General features: G+C 49.7%; 1 protein-coding gene across 2 annotated transcripts in view; it reads left to right on the top strand.

The window, feature by feature from the left end:
* TRPT1 (tRNA phosphotransferase 1) overlaps positions 1–16,633 on the top strand; it is a 57,784-nt gene that overhangs the window by 23,909 nt on the left and 17,242 nt on the right. The gene's annotated exons all lie outside the window — the stretch shown is intronic.

Genomic DNA, 16,633 nt, shown 5'->3' on the forward strand with positions numbered 1-16,633 from the left:
TACCTGCGCAGGGTGCTAAATAACGCGGATCTCTGGATTTTGTCTAATAGACCGTTTATGTTCCATGAAAGTACCTGTGTCAGTGAGGATGCCATGTGTATGTTGCTGAGGTCGTGACGTGGTGGGAGCCCATTCGAGGGCCCAGAGACGGACTATCTAAACGCGAAGGGTCAGTATGACTGGTGCAACAAAGGAAACTTAACAAAACAACTGTACTAAACCTTAAAGAACCTTTTCCCCCCCGACCTCCCCCACCCCATACTTCTACTCAGGAAGCATCTGTCACCCAAGTACCCAGTTGGGGTGTCACAGCCAGGTGGGCTGTCACTAAGTGGAGTAGTGGACCCCTCCATTCAGACGGATCAATTGCAATCGGCTAGTAGTAGCCAAACTTTGGATATTGCTAGAAACCGCCACATTGTGGCGTGTCCCTATTTCTATCTGCACGGATCAATGCCAAGTGTGGTAGATTCCCCCTAATATAACAGAACCCAACATGTGGAACCGCATTATCCAAGGGGGATTGACTCAGGCGATCTTCCCCTGGCCCCTGACCCGGGGCTTGGTCTCCCAGGAAGCCGCCGGGGTCCCCGCCCACCCAGGAGTCCAGGTTTGAAACATTGTTCTTGTCCTCCTCTGCCGGGGCATCCACATTTCTCCGCCTCCCGCGCCTGGACCTTGTCCTCCTGCGGCTTCTCCGTATATTCAGGTGGGGGCCGGGCCTCTTCAGGTCGGTCCACGGGGCCCCTTCGGCTCCTCACCCCCTCCTCCGTGAGCCAGTCCCACGCCTCCTCGGGTGACTCGAAGAAGTGTGCCTTGCCGGCCAGGATAACTTTGAGGCGTGCAGGGAAGAGGAGCATGTAGGAAAGTTGCATCGCTCTGAGTTTTTGTTTTACTTGTTCGTATGACCGACGCCGGTCCTGGACCTCTTGGGTGTAATCGGGGAAAATTAGGATTTTGTGGTTGTCCCAGAGGAGGTCGGGGGAGCACCTAGCCTCCCTAAGAATAGTGTTGCGGTCTTTAAAGTTTAGAAAGCGAGCAATCATGGGTCTCCTAGGCCCACCCGGTGGAGGCCGCGGAGCCAGGGCCCTGTGAGCCCGTTCAATTGCAAACCATGGTGAAAGGGTGTGTTCTGGCATCCAGGACTTAATCCACCCCTCCAGGTATTCAGGGGTCTTGTTTTCTTCCACTCCCTCCGGGAAGCCCACAAAGCGCAGGTTGTTGCGCCTAGAGCGGCTTTCGGCGTCTTCGGCCCGGCGGTGCAGTTCGCCAGTTCGAGTTTGTAGGTGGGCTACCTTGGTCCTGAGGTACGCCAGGTCGTCCTCAGTCTGTGAGACGCGATTTTCCACTTCTGTGATCCGGCCCACTGCGTTTCTAAGGTCTTGTCTGATGAGGCCCACATCTTCTCTCACTTCCCCAATTTTGGTTTCTACCGCCTGCTGTGATGTTTGGATTGCTTGAAGGATAGCACTGACTCCGTTTGGAGATTGGTCGCCAGGCGCGGTTCCCTCCAGGGTTCGGGGGGCCGCTGGTGGGGTGAACTGATCGATCTTCTGTAGGGACGGCTGCGGCTGCCTGGAGGTCCTATCCTTCCCCATGGTCCACTCCGGGGACGAGCCAAGCGTCTGCGGCGTTGTCTGACCGCGTTGGCGGGGTCCGGTCACTCCAGGGACGCTCCACACACACCGGACCCCCAGAGGGGGCACCTAGAGGGGGGCCCGCGCCCAGGCTGCCCCCAGGGCTGGGCACCAGCCAGCAGCACTGAGGCCCGAAGTCTCCGCACTCCTCCACCTCCCAGTGGGGCAGGGTCACTCACTGCGTCAAATAGCCAGAGGAGGAGGGGGTCCGGTTCAGTCGTCCTCGCCCTCGTCCCATCCGGTCAGGGCCACTCCCGTTCCCCAGGATATATGGGGGAGGGTCTCGGGGCCTTCCGGCTCCACCAGACATCGCGCCGCGGCACCCGGGGGGGCCCGATCCAGCCGCCGCCCCGCTCCGGCACTGCTCCCTCGGCTCCCTCGCAGTCCTCCAAGTTTGGCTCGTGCCCAGCCAGGGGCACGACACCCCCCATCCCCTCCCCCCCCAGTCTCGGCCGGGTCTCAAATACAGCACAGGGCCAGGGGGGAGGGCGAGTCCGCTCCTTCTTTCCCCGATCCCTGACTCAGCCAAGGTCCAAGGGGGGCCAAGCACCCCCGTCATCCGGCGCGCCACGGGCGCCCTGACGGCCGTCTTTGATCGGGCCTCCTGCCTGTATGCACCCAGCTGGTGCACGGCTCCACTCCCTCCTCCTCCCGCGCATCAGACGCAGCTCTGGTGCGGATTACACCGGGGGGCCGACCCGGCCCAGGGGAGCCGCTCCCGGAGACGTCAGGCGGGGCCGCCTCTTCCCTCCGCCACGTGGGGCAGCACAATGCCACTCCTGGGGCACCAGCGGACGCGACATGGCCTCGCCGGGCCCCTCCCAGCAATGCGGCCAGGCCGGTCGCGTAAAGCACGTCACCGCAAGGAGCTCCGGCCCCAGCCGCTGGAGGTCCGATTAGTTTTTCCAGGGGAGCACGAGCTCCCTGAAGCCGCGGCTCACGGCCGATCGGTGGCGCCAGCTGCCAGCACACCCCCGGGGGTCCCGTGAGTGAAGGGACAGGATCCAAGGGGTCGATTTATCCGGGCGGATGACGGAGGGGTCTGGAGCACTCTCAGAGTGCGACCGCCATCTTGACGCCCATGGCCACGCCTGCTTAAACTTTAAATATATACCTTAAGTCCATATCTGGATCTTCCTCCTTTTATCTCCCACCCAGGAAATATTCATGGCGTGACTCCGAGGAGGTCACGGTCCCGCAGTAGGAGGAGGTCACGGCACCGCTCCCAGAGCCCCAAGTCCTCTTCCTCGCATTCAAGGTCATCCAATCAATCAGAAAAGAGGCACAAGAAGAAGAAGAAGTCTAAGCGGACTTCGACTTCGACACGCCCGTCGGCCAACAAGGCATCTAGGGAACTTTGACGTTCCGAGCGCGGTTCCGCGGAGCCGTCGCCAGGGCCAACTCCGCGCCTTCTCCCTTTTCCGGTGACCGGAGCGACTCCCGCTCAAATAAAGGAACTTTACAAGACCATGACCTTGTTTTTGAGCGGGCTGCACCCTCGGGTGGGTCTTTGGGCCCCGTGGGGTCAGCAGCGGCCCCATCGGGTTCGACGTCGGCCGCTTCGGCCTCGGCGCCGTTGGGGACCCCAGGATCCGATAGCAGATCTTGGCCCCGATGAGCCGGAGCGCTGTCGTACGACGCTGACTCTGACTTCGATGGCGCCATTTAGGCCCAGATCTTCACCTGAGCTTTATTTTGAACAACCATGCACAGGAGAGGAGTGGGAGGGGTCTGAGAACCCTTTAGAGAACGACCTGGAGCATGAACAGGACTGGTATGAGGATCTGGGGGAGGCCAGTGGACTGGACACATCTCCAGATACTGGTATGCTCTCTCTTCCTAATGTGGCTACGGAGGAGGGAGCGTCTTATGCTATGGTAATGCATAGGGCAGCTGAGGTCTTGGACATAGACTTGCCCACGGTGCCAGTCAGGACGAATCTCCTGACCGAGGTGCTTCAGTCGGGGGGTGACTACATCAGAGCCGATGTTGCCCTTCAATGAGGCCCTAACGGACATCATTCTGGGAACATGGTCCAAACCCAGCACAGGGGCTCCTGTGAATAGGACAGTCGGCCGCTGCCAAAGACCTGCTCCAAGCAACCCTAGTTTCCTTACCCAACACCCCACCCCGGAGAGCTTGGTGGTCCAAGCCTCTACTTCCCGTGGTGCCTTCCCTTCCACTCCCCCGGATAGAGAATCCAAGAGGCTGGATCAGCTTGGAAAGAAAATGTTTTCTTCCTCCAGCCTGGCATTGAGGTCAGTAAACACCTCTTGCCTATTGGGTGGTTTCTCCCATACTTTATTGGATACAGTGGCATAGGTGCTGCCCCAGGTCCCAGAGGGAGTACAGGATACTCTCACCCAGGCTGTCAAGGATGGGAGGGATGCAGCCAAGTTTACAATCAGGTGTGGATTGGACACGACCAACTCGCTGGGTAGAGCGATTGCGTCGACAGTGGCCCCACGTCGCCACTCCTGGCTACGTTCAATTGGCTTTTCAGGGATGTCCAATCAAGTTTGATGGACATGCCCTTTGATGGCTCTCCCCTTTTTGGTGAGAAGGCAGACTCCGCGCTTGAGAGGTTCAAGGATTCTCAAGCTACAGCCAGATCCTTGGGCCTCTCAGCGCCAGCTCGGCAGCAGTTTGTCTTTCATCCCTTTCGAGGCTTCGGAAGGGGCGCAGTACCACTCCAGCCACAACTCAGCCACCGTCCTCAGGCTTAACACAATCCCGGGAGAGGACGTGGTCGTGGTACCATCAGACCCAGAGGGTCTGGCCAGGGGTCGGCCACCATACAGCCCCCCTCCATTGCACCCAGGCCCTCCTAGTGTGGTTCTGCAGGACCATGTCCGTCCAGTTAGAGGGAGGATTCAATTTCATCTCCCTCACTGGCATTCCATGGACAAATGGGTCTTGCAGATCATACGGAAAGGCTATTCCCTCCCCTTCCAGTCTTTTCCTCCCTCAATCCCTCTGACAAAAGAACGGCTGATGGAGAACCATTTGGTTTTGCTCCGCGAGGAAGTTACGGCTCTCTTGGCCAAGGGAGATATAGAAAGGGTCCCGATGTCAGAAGTAGGCAGTGGTTGTTTTCCCACTACTTTCTGATACCCAAAAAGAACAAGCGTCTTCGTCCTATCTTGGATTTAAGGGACGTCTATCTCTTCCTCAAGAAGGAGAAATTCAAGATGCTCACTCTTGCTCAGGTCTTGTCTGCCCTAGACCAAGGAGACTTGATGGTAGCGTTGGACTTGCAGGATGCGTAACTTCATATCCCCATCCTGTCTGCCCACAGGCGTTACTTGGGTTTCAAGGTGGGACAAAAGCACTTTCAGTTTACCGTGCTCCCTTTTGGTCTCAGCAATGCCCCTCAGGTGTTTACAAAGGTGATGGCAGTGGTAGGAGCTCATCTGCACAGGTCAGGGATTTCAGTCTTCCCCTACCTAGACGATTGGCTGTTGAAGGCTCCCACGCCCCAGGCTCTTGCACCCACCTCCAGACGACAGCAAACCTCCTGCATTCGATGGGAATCACTATCAATGTGCCATAGTCACACCTGACTCCATCACAAAAGTTCACGTTCATCGGAGCGGTTCTGGACACAGTGCAGTATCGGGCCTATCCTCCAGAGCAGTGAGTTCAGGATATTCAGGTTATGATACCAATGTTTCGCCCTCTATCCTAGTTTTCGGTGAGACAGACTCTGTGGCTGTTGGGACTCATGGCTTCCTGCATCCTATTGGTCAAGCATGCCAGATGGCATATGAGGGCTCTACAGTGGGACCTGAAGTTCCAATGGGCACAGCATCAGGGAAATCTTACCGACGTGGTTCAGATCTTGGAGGGGACTGGAAAGTATCTGCAGTGGTGGTTAGTGAGCTGCAATTGGGTCAAAGGAAGACTCCTCCCCCTTCCCCAACCAGATCTCACAGTAGTGACAGATGCGTCACTTCTGGGACGGGGCGGCCATGTGGGAGAGGTGGAGATCAGAGGTCTCTGGTCTCCGGCGAAATCCGGGCTCCATATCAACTTGTTGGAGCTTCGGGCAATCCAACTAGCATTAAAGGCAATTCTTCCTGTTGTGAAAGGGAAGGTAGTGCAGGTGTTCACGGACAACAACACTGCAATGTGGTACTTCAACAAGCAGGGCGGTGTGGAGTCGTGGATCGTTTGTCAAGAGGCTCTGCGTCTCTGGACATGGCTGGAACAGCAGGGCATAACCCTGGTGGTTCAACACCTGGCGGGTTTTCTGAATGCCAGGGCGGACAAACTCAGCCGACGATGCTTAGCAGATCACGAATGGTATCTCCATCCGGAGGTGGTGCAATGCCTCTTTCCGCAGTGGGGAGAGCCTTGGTTAGATCTGTTCGCCTCCATATAAAACGCGCAATGTCAGCAGTTTTGCGCATTGGAGTTTCCAAGGGGGCTATCGCTAGGCTGCACTTTTTGTCGCTAGTGGAGTTCATGCCTCCTGTACGCCTTTCCGCTCATACCACTTCTGCCCAGAGTTCTCAAGAAAATCAAGAACGACCGGGCCCAAGAAATCCTAGTGGGCTCCGGATTGGGCTCCTTAGAGTCTGGTATCCAGAGCTTCTCAAAATGAGCATCAGTCCTCCAATCAGGTTGCCTCTTTTGGAGGATCTTCTGTCGCAGCAGCAGGGGAAGGTTCTTCACCAGAACCTGTCAGCCTTGCGGCTTCATGCGTGGAGGTTGAGCGGCAACAGTTGATGGTTTATGACCTCCCTTCCGAAGTCTGTGATGTCATTCTGGCAGCCAGGCGTCCCTCTACTAAGTCGATTTATGTCTAATGGTGGAAATGTTTTGTTTCATATTGTACAGGGAGGTCTATTGATCCTCTTTCTTCTTCTCTATCTAATGTCCTTTTGTTTATTCTATCTCTCGCCCAACAAGGTTCCTCTTTAGGCCCTCTCAAGGGCTATCTTGCTGCGTTATCGGCTTTTCTACGCTTACCCGACCAACCATCTTTGTTCAAGTCTCCCATCGTACAAAGATTTTTAAAAGGGCTTGTGCATATGTTTCCACCTTTGCCTTTTGTCATGCCCCAGTGGGATCTTAATCTTGTTCCTACTTTCCTAATGTATGCTCGTTTTGAGCCTTTACATAACTGTCCTCTCTGGCTGCTCACTATCAAAACAGCCTTTGTGGTGGCAATTACATCTGCCAGGAGAGTGAGCTGCAGGCTTTATCATCAAAACTGCTGTACCTCACGATATATCCTGATGAAGTAGTCCTCGGAACTCGTGCCTCTTTCCTCCCCAAGGTGGTGACCCCTTTCCATCTGGGTCAAAATATCACCCTGACCCCCCTCTTTGCACCACCGTATCCCTCTAAGGAAGAAGAGCGTCTCCATCGGCTGGACCCAAAAAGAGCGTTCTAGTTCTACCTTTACTGCACAAAAGAGTTCCAGGTGGATGACCAACTCTTTGTGGAGTACTTTGGGGACAAAAAAGGGTCGGGCACTACAGAAACGATCCATTTAGCACTGGGTCGTTCTCTCTATAAAGATTTGCTACGCTTTGGCCAAGAAGTAGCCTCCAGAGGGCTTGAGGGCTCACTCTACCAGAGGAAAAGCTGCTACCACTGCGTTTGCTCGTGGCGTGCAGGTACTTGACATCTGCCAAGCAGCAACGTGGGCTTCCTCGCACACGTTTGCGAGACACTACTGTCTGGATAGCCAGGTGAGTTGAGAGGGGCATTTTGCCCGCTCGGTCCTGCAGGACTTCCTGGTGTGAAATATATCCTCAAGACCCACCACCAGGAGTTATAGCTTGGGTATCTATTCTAAGGTAAGGAATCTGCAGCTAGAAGACTATCAGATGAACAGGTTACTTACCTTTGGTGACGAATTATCTGGTAGAGACTCTATCTAGCTGCAGATTCCTTACACCCACTCAAGCCTCCCCTCTCTGCGGATATATAAATATCCTGTTTTTATATTTTTGCCTTTCTTAAAGGCATGTCTTTTTTCATCAAACAATCAAGCGTAAAATGAAAAAGAAAAAAATAATAAAGTTGTTGGTTATTCCATGACTCTGCGCTTCTGGCATGGGAAGTTGTGGAAAAAGAACTGATGTACAAGCGCCGAGGTAGACAACCGTGACGTCACAGATGACTCCAAACGACACAGATGATGCCACGCAGAGCCGGATGACGCACGCGGACCCAAGCAATGCCACCCGACGGCGCGGGCAGGGTACTGCTCAGCAGAAAAATTCTGGATTCTAAGCGGACACCAGGGAATTCTAAGGTAAGGAATCTGCAGCTAGATAGTCTCTACCAGATAATTTGTTACCGAAGGTAAGTAACTTGTTCTTCTAAAGTACATTTTGCAAAATATTTATTACAAATCCGACTTCACTAGTGAATTGGGCATGTAATAAATATTTCAAAAAGTCTTAAGAATTCATTTTATAGCTGTTTCCTAGCCAGAGATAATTGTATTATGGAACAGCCACCCTGCCACAGTAAAACTAACTTTTGGGTCCTTTTTGCTGCAAGGACATTTGTAAGATTAAACTTTTACATGTCCTTCTTTTAAATACAGTACACCCTGCTGTGAGGGCAGTAGTATCTACTTAGTGGTGGCCTATTAAAATTTAAAAGGAAGGTTTATTTAAAAGGTGTTTTTGGCAGGTTGAATTTTCAGTTTAAAACAGCACAGATATGCTACAAATGGTAGGCAGTCCTGTTTACACTGTCACTGTAGTAGATGGCATAGTGAGTGCTGCAGTACTCTTGAGACATTTAACTTACAGCCCCTAGGTGCACCTTGGTACCATATATGAGGGACTTAAAGGAAAGTTCAATATGTGATTCAGGGGTATGCCAATTTCATCGCGTTGAAAGGGGGAGCACAGGCACTTTACTCCAGTATTGGAACTTTCATAGATTCACATGCTTGAATCATTCCCCGTCGTCGAGATGGGAGTCCCGGTATAATTTTCACAAGTAATGTTAAAACATATTGAAGAGAAAAAGGCCCTAGGCCTCTTCAATTTGATAGTCTATCAGAGTCATCCTGTGAAAAAGGACCAAACTTGATCCTCCACCAATCAGGCGACAGCACCCTTCAGAACCTCCTGAGAGAAGCTCTAGCACCTCAGATTTTCTACCGCACGTCGTGCTAGGGAGTCTCTTCAGAGCTCTGCTCTGTTTTCACACCTTTATTCAGCTCTTTTTCTCTCAGAGAAACTCATTTATTTGGATTTGTCAGCTATTTTTCAACTATGTCTGACAAGGAAAAGAAAAGTCTCTTTAGAGACTGCAAGACTTGTGGGAAGAAAAGACTTCATTCTGAAGATCCTCATCAAGATTGCATTTACTGCCTCTATCCAGATCATTCAGCCAAGGACTGCAAGATTTGCCGTACTTTTTCTTCTAAGACCTTAAAGGATAGAGAAGGCAGATTATTAATATGGCTGCAGAAACTGAAACATAGGAAGGATCCAGTTTCTGATTCTGAGAGTGAGGAATCATCAACATCCAAGAGATCAACTAAAAGGGCAAGATCACGCTCTAGATCTCCCTCACAAACCTCAAGGAAAGCCCTCAAAAAGACTGCCTCAGGGTCTTATAAAGGTCGCAGCCCATCTTCTTCCCCAACTAAACTCTCAAGTAAGGAGGGGAAAAGACATTCTTCCAGTTCTGAGAGGCACAGGAAATCCTCATCGGTTCCACCATCTGTGCCTTTCAAAAAGCCATCTTCTGTGACTGGAAAAAAGGCCTCGTCGACGGATTCCCCGTCGACGGCACCGTCGGTGGGCGCATTGCCGACGACTCCAGCTACTTTAGGTATTCCATCGTCCACGACTCCGTCGGCGACATCGTCGATGAGTACACCACCGTCGACGAGAACTACAACGACGACTTCAGCGTCGACGACCGTCTACACCTCGTCATCGTCGACGGCGCTGATGTCAGTGTCAGCTTTACCGTTGACGGTAGACTCGTCGGCGAAGCTTGCGGCTATTAAAATAACAGTGCGTCCAGCGTCGACGCCACCGTCTACGACAAAGTCAGTTTACACGTCGTCGACGACACCGTCGACGAGGGAAAAATATAAAAAAAGAACAGAAAAATTAACTCCAACCCACACTTCACCTAGTAAGGTATCCTCCCTGGTACCAGTACATCTTTTGGAGGGAGATGAAGATTCAGATGAAGATGGGCCTTTTGGTACAGCCAACAGCCCCTCTGAATTGAATGTAAAATATCAGGAAGAGGAGGAATATGAGGAAGCTTATGATCCCCAGGCTTCTTTGGAGCATCAGCAGTATCAACAGGGAACGTATATCCCTTCCGACCTGCTTACTGGCCTTAGAGCCATGTTGGTGGATTATAACAGAAGGTTTCTTCCACAAGGAGAACAGCCTCATCCATCGCCCATTTCTGGTCCTTCTACTCCACATCAAAGACCAACGTCTTTGCATCTCACAGATGTGGCCACCCCAGACATGACAATTCCCCAAGACACTGACATTTCAGAAGGAGATCAAGAAGAAGGAGAGCTCATAGATACTCAGAGTGGGACGAGTATATTATTCCTGCTCCATCTTCTCCTTCTCATTCGAAGGTGGAGTCCCCACCTGAAGACATTGGAGGTTTTCACAATCTCTTAGAGAGGGCAGCCAAGCGTTTTGCATTACCGCTACCTACGAAGCAAACAGATTGTTTCCTTTATTATTTTAAAGAGCCCTTCCAGAAGTCTGTGCGCTCCATCCCGATGGTGAACTACTTGTGGGAAGAATGCCTTAAAGTCATGACTAATCCAGCAACAGTCACAGCAGTTTTACCACGTCTGGATAAGAAATACAAAGCTCCTGATGATACCCCAACATGCTTGACAGGCCATCCTCCTCCAGATTCGGTAGTAGCTCAAGCGGCTCAGAGAAGATCGAAGAATCCTTCTGCTCCGATTTCCGCACCCCCAGATAAGGAGGGTCGAAGGCTGGATAACATAGGAAAAAGATTCTCTTCTATGGCCAGCCTAGTGCTTAGAGCTGCCAACTCCTTGGCTATTTTGTCTCGATACGACAGACAGCTTTGGGCGGATATTGCACCTTTCATTAATCAACTGCCGGAAGACGTAAAATCAGAGGCAAATAAGACTGTGCAAGAGGGTCAACACACGTCTGCAGAGCTTATAGACTGTGCAATGGAGATCGCGACCACTGCTTTCAGACAGCTTGCAGGTGCTGCTGTGTTAAGAAGACAGGGCTGGCTCAAAGCCACCTCATTTCGTCCAGAAGTCCAGAATAAGATCCTAGACTTACCCTTTGATGGCCAAGCGTTATTTGGGAAACATGTGGACGAAGCCCTACAGTCAATTAAAACAGACACGGACACTGCAAGGTCACTAGGGACCCTGCAATATCGGAAATCATCCTTTCGTCCTAGGGGGCGCGGCCAGCCCTCTTACAGAGGGGGATATCAACAACAGAGATACTCTTCCTATCCATCAGCTTCACAACAATATCGGCCATACTATTCCCAAAGACAACTGACTCAACCAGCCTATAATAGACCGGCAGGCCGTGGACGCTCAACCCGCCCTGCTAAAGATTCAGCTCGTAGAACCTGATGTTTTCGAGGCGCCGGCTACGCCCAGTCTTCCTCCTGTCACCCTGGGCGGAAGAATTTCCTTATTTCTCAGTCAATGGCAAACCATTACGTCAGACAAGTGGGTCCTACAATTAGTGGAACGGGGCCATACTTTAGAATTTGTCCAGAAACCTCCCTCCAACCCTCCCTGCAGGACTCCTTCAAGATACCCTCAACAACTCAAAGAAGAGGTCTACAAGCTCCTTCTCAAGGGAGCTATAGAGAAGGTGCCTCGGGATCAACGAGGAACAGGATTTTATTCCAGGTTCTTCATAATTCGAAAAAAGCGGAAGGATTGGAGACCGATCCTCGATTTAAGGCAACTAAATGTATACCTAAAGAAGCAATCGTTTCAAATGATCAGCCTGCAAGACGTCCTTCTGCGTCTCAATCAAAGAGATTTTATGTCATCGCTAGACCTCAAGGACGCATACTTCCACATACCAATCCACCCTGCCCACAGAAAGTATTTGAGATTTACTGTAGCCGGGAGCCATTATCAATATCGCGTCCTTCCCTTCGGGCTCAAATCAGCCCCAAGAATATTTACCAAATGCCTAGCACCAGTGGCAGCCTCTCTCAGGAGAAGAAAGCACCAGGTCTTTCCATACTTAGACGACTGGTTAATAAAGGCAAAGACTTACACAGGAGCACACAAGTCAACAAGAAAGTGCGTTTCCTTGCTGACCAATCTCGGATTCACGATCAACTGGGAAAAGTCCAACCCTCTACCAGGCCGCAGTATTACTTTTCTGGGAGCAAAACTGAACACGGAATCCGGCATCGCATGTCCCACGTTAGAGAGACAACAAAGGTTACTAACCCTAGGGAGTTTCATACACAAAAGACGAAAGGTTACAGTCCGTCTCTTCAAATCACTATTGGGCATGATGTCTTCATGCATACCTCTGATCCCTCTGTGTCGGCTAAAGATGCGCCCCTTGCAGGAGCAGCTAAACCGTCAATGGCTTCAAGTATCAGGAACTTTCGAAGACCAGATACAAATTACTCCGATAATGATCAAAACCCTCAGGTGGTGGTCTCAAAAGCATCATCTCTCAATCGGTCTCTCGTTTCTTCAACAGCCAGCCCCGTGGACCATAACAACAGATGCCTCACTGGAAGGCTGGGGCGCAGTATTACAGGACCTGAAGATAAGTGGCAAATGGCCAACTCATCTGGCATCAAGGCATATCAATTGGCTAGAACTCAGGGCAGTGCACCTTGCCTTACAAGCGTTTCTCCCAAGAATCTATGGATCGCGAGTGGTGATAAGAACGGACAACACCACTACGATGCACTATCTCAACAAACAAGGAGGTACAAGATCTCTCACCCTCTCCAGGGAAGCCCAAGCGATCTGGAACTGGGCCTCGCAGCAAGGCGTCACACTATCGGCGGTGCACTTGCCGGGAATAAACAACAAGGCAGCAGATGCACTCAGCAGGCAGAAATCGGACTGCCACGAGTGGGAGCTAGACCAGACGGTACTCACCCAGATTTTTTCCCAGTGGGGAACACCAACAGTGGATCTGTTTGCGAAGAAGGACAACGCCAAATGCCAGTTCTTCGCAAGTTGGCATCACCAAAAGGGATCTTGGAATGCGTTTTCGATAGTCTGGTCAGACATCTTTGCTTACGCCTTTCCTCCCATTCCGTTGATCCCAAGGGTCCTCACGAAGATGAAAACAGAACCGTGCACTCTCATACTGATAGCCCCGTACTGGCCGCGCCAACATTGGTTCACAGAGCTCCTCATTCTCTCAGTCAAACCTCATATTCCGCTGGAGCCGTTACCTCATTTACTAACAATGAACAACGGCCAAGTTCGACACCCTGATCTGCAGTCAATGCGGTTAGCGGCATGGCTCCTCATCACAGAGAATTTGCGCATTTGAATATCCCGCAGGACTGCAGAGATATTTTGTCACAGGCCAGAGCGGATAGCACTAACAAGGCGTATCAGTGTAAATGGAAGAGATTCTGTGCCTGGTGTCATCAGCGTCAAATCGACCCTTTTCTTTCACCACCAGAAGAGATGTTGCCGTATCTCTTAGAGTTAGCTCGATCTGGCCTAGCACACTCGTCCATTAAAGTTCATGTAGCAGCCATAGCTGCATACAGACGTTCAGATGACACACCCTCACTCTTCTCTTCTCGGCTGATTAAGAGATTTCTAAAGGGGTTGTTCAGGGTTTACCCTCCTTTCAGACCTCCACCTCCTTCGTGGAACCTGAACATTGTTTTGGCACAACTGATGAAGCATCCTTTTGAACCGATCCACCGTGCTTCCCTCAAACATTTATCGTGGAAGGTTGCCTTATTGATAGCTCTTACAACAGCTAGGCGGGTCAGTGAGGTACAAGCGCTCTCCATCCAAGAGCCATTCCTACAGTTTAAACAAGATAGACTACTAATGCGCACTAACCCGCATTTTATTCCAAAGGTTCCGTCAGACTTTCACATTAACGAACCTTTGGTCTTCAAGTCTTTTTTCCCTCATCCATCTACTCCAGCGGAGAGAGCATTACACTCTCTAGACGTGAAAAGATGCGTTCAATTTTATTTGGACAGGACAAAAGCTTTTCGGCGCTCTAATCAGCTATTTGTGGCGTGCAGTGCCCCTAGGAAGGGGTACCCGCTATCCAAGCAGAGTATTTCAAGATGGATCGCCTCTGCTATTCGCTTTTGCCATCAGGCAGCGGGCAAACCTTTGCAGTCATCTGTGCATGCTCACTCGACGAGAAAAGTCTCATCGTCGGCGGCACTGTTTGCCGGAGTGCCACTACAAGACATATGTAGGGCAGCAACATGGAAGAGCTGTCATACCTTTACTAAGCACTATTGCTTGGAGTCCCTCTCGCACGGAGAGGTAGCAGTGGGCCAAGCGGTTCTCAGGAATCTCTTCAGGTGAAGGTGAGCCATTTCTCCTACATCCCTCCATCCTAGAAAAGGTATGCACATTGGAAAAAAAAAAAAAAAAAATGTATCTAAAGATAATAGAACACTATCATAATCCCATAAGTAAGCGGGTTATCAGATATTGTTCAGGTTACATTACTGTCTTATGTTTTAATACTGGTTTGTTATTTAAATTTCATCATGTATCTTCACAGGAATATCCCTATTTATATTAGAGATAAAAAGATACTTATATTTATGTATATATACGTGTGTATAGATAGATGTGTATATATGTATATGTATATATAGATATATATGTAGAGACATATGTCAGTACACTCATATACTTCATCAATTTATACATGATGATGATAAGGTTTGGTGGTCTAAGATAACCTGTTTATTAAAGGGGTTGTCATTTTACAATGTGCATAGTTATTGCTTTCTACTCTGATTCAAGCATGTGAATCTATGAAAGTTCTAATACTGGAGTAAGAAAATAAGTTACTTACCTGTAACTGTAGTTCTCCAGTATTGGAATCTTTCATAGATTCACATGCGACCCACCCACCTCCCCGGAGAAGCTCACTTCACCTCTTTCTTTCTAGTAGTACATATACTCATCGTAATATACGCACTTGTGCGTGGAAAATCTGAGGTGCTAGAGCTTCTCTCAGGAGGTTCTGAAGGGTGCTGTCGCCTGATTGGTGGAGGATCAAGTTTGGTCCTTTTTCACAGGATGACTCTGATAGACTATCAAATTGAAGGGGCCTAAGGCCTTTTTCTCTTCAATATGTTTTAACATTACTTGTGAAAATTATACCGGGACTCCCATCTCGACGACGGGGAATGATTCAAGCATGTGAATCTATGAAAGATTCCAATACTGGAGAACTACAGTTACAGGTAAGTAACTTATTTTCTTAGCAGGGGTAAAGTGCACAAAGTTCTACAACCAACAAAACCATCATGGCCAAAATTCCACCACACAGATATGGTCATTTTCAACAGGGGGTGTACATGCGCTTACTAGTCCTCTGCTGTGCTCATAATATCCTTTGGATTCCTGTATTCACTGGCAACCATTCTAGACTTAACGCACTGAGGTAACAGCTGGGTGGCAATAGCAGCTTCTAATACCAATTTTTGGTGCCCATTCAGCACATGAGGCAAGGTTTCTAAATCTCTACTGTTTGTGTGGAGTTTACAGAACAACATGGTTGCACCAGACTGTTCCACTAATTTGAACTTTGTGTTTGAAGACCAGTTGAGAGTGGAGAGGCTTGTGTTGCTGCAAGGCTTTGAACTGTCAAATTATGGCCTCCAAGGCTTGTCTTACAATATAAAAGATAACAAGAGCACATAGGCTAATTCACTCACTTGACTGCCACCCCTAAACAATTTTTTTGTTGTTCTCTCAACTCCCTTTTTTTTTTTTTTCTCCTCCAGTGCTGTGGTGGGGTTTTGATTGCTTTGACGTATCCTTCCTGCACCCTCAATCATGGCCCTCTAACTAGATTCCGAAATCTGACCTGGATTATGCCTGGCTTAGAGACAGAAAAGGTCCCTTTCGGGTTACCTGATATTCGTTTGTATTTGTCTGTATGATGTGACCATGACACTTAATGATGCTGCTGAGTGGCATAGCTCTAAAGAATTAAGTGACAATATTACCCTCCATGACTTGCCTTTAATCCAGAATTTCTGGCAGTTTACCACATTCGGAAGGTCACTGCTCTACAAACCTTAACAACTCAAAAATCAAAATATTGTTTTCCCATTGACCTCTGCCCATCCTGATCTGTCTATCCCAGTCTACTCGCATATTTCATAGCCAACAATTCATACAATTTTACCATCACACCACCAGGAAGGGTGGCTATCTATTAAGCATAGAGTTCTCTCCACATATTTTCCCTTATCTATCTAGCACTTCTCTTATCTCTATACTGCCTCTTACCTTGGCTGCCTTTCAGTCTAGGCACCACCTAGTTTTCCATCAAAGTTCAAGTGCTTTGTATCTAACACCTCTCTAATGAAACACCTACCAAGTAATCTTCAAGCAAAACCCTATCTTGCTACTTTAAAGTCTCCCCTCAAACATACCCCTCCACGCTTGAGGAGCAACACAGACATTATAGAATGTGCTGTCATCGCATAAACGTGCAGTTGACGTAATGTACTATTGTCTTCTATGACCTGTAACCCATACATTTCTACCAGTATTCAATGTAACCATATCCAGTCTTTGTAGCACTAATGCTTTTGCAGTAAATACAGCTGTAATTCACTTCAGATGGCTGTTCTCTGTTTCCTCTGTGTTCTGTTTGAGTCAGATGAATGGTAGATATTCATAACACCATTGCTGAAGAGAAGGCCTTTATGACAAGGCAGATTGTTTTTGAGACGGGGAGGGCTTCTGGGAGCTGTTAAGTGTCCTTTTGCAGACCTATTTTAATTTTCCCGCT

Source organism: Pleurodeles waltl, chromosome 9 (genome assembly GCF_031143425.1).
Source record: "Pleurodeles waltl isolate 20211129_DDA chromosome 9, aPleWal1.hap1.20221129, whole genome shotgun sequence".
Lineage (NCBI taxonomy): Eukaryota > Metazoa > Chordata > Amphibia > Caudata > Salamandridae > Pleurodeles > Pleurodeles waltl.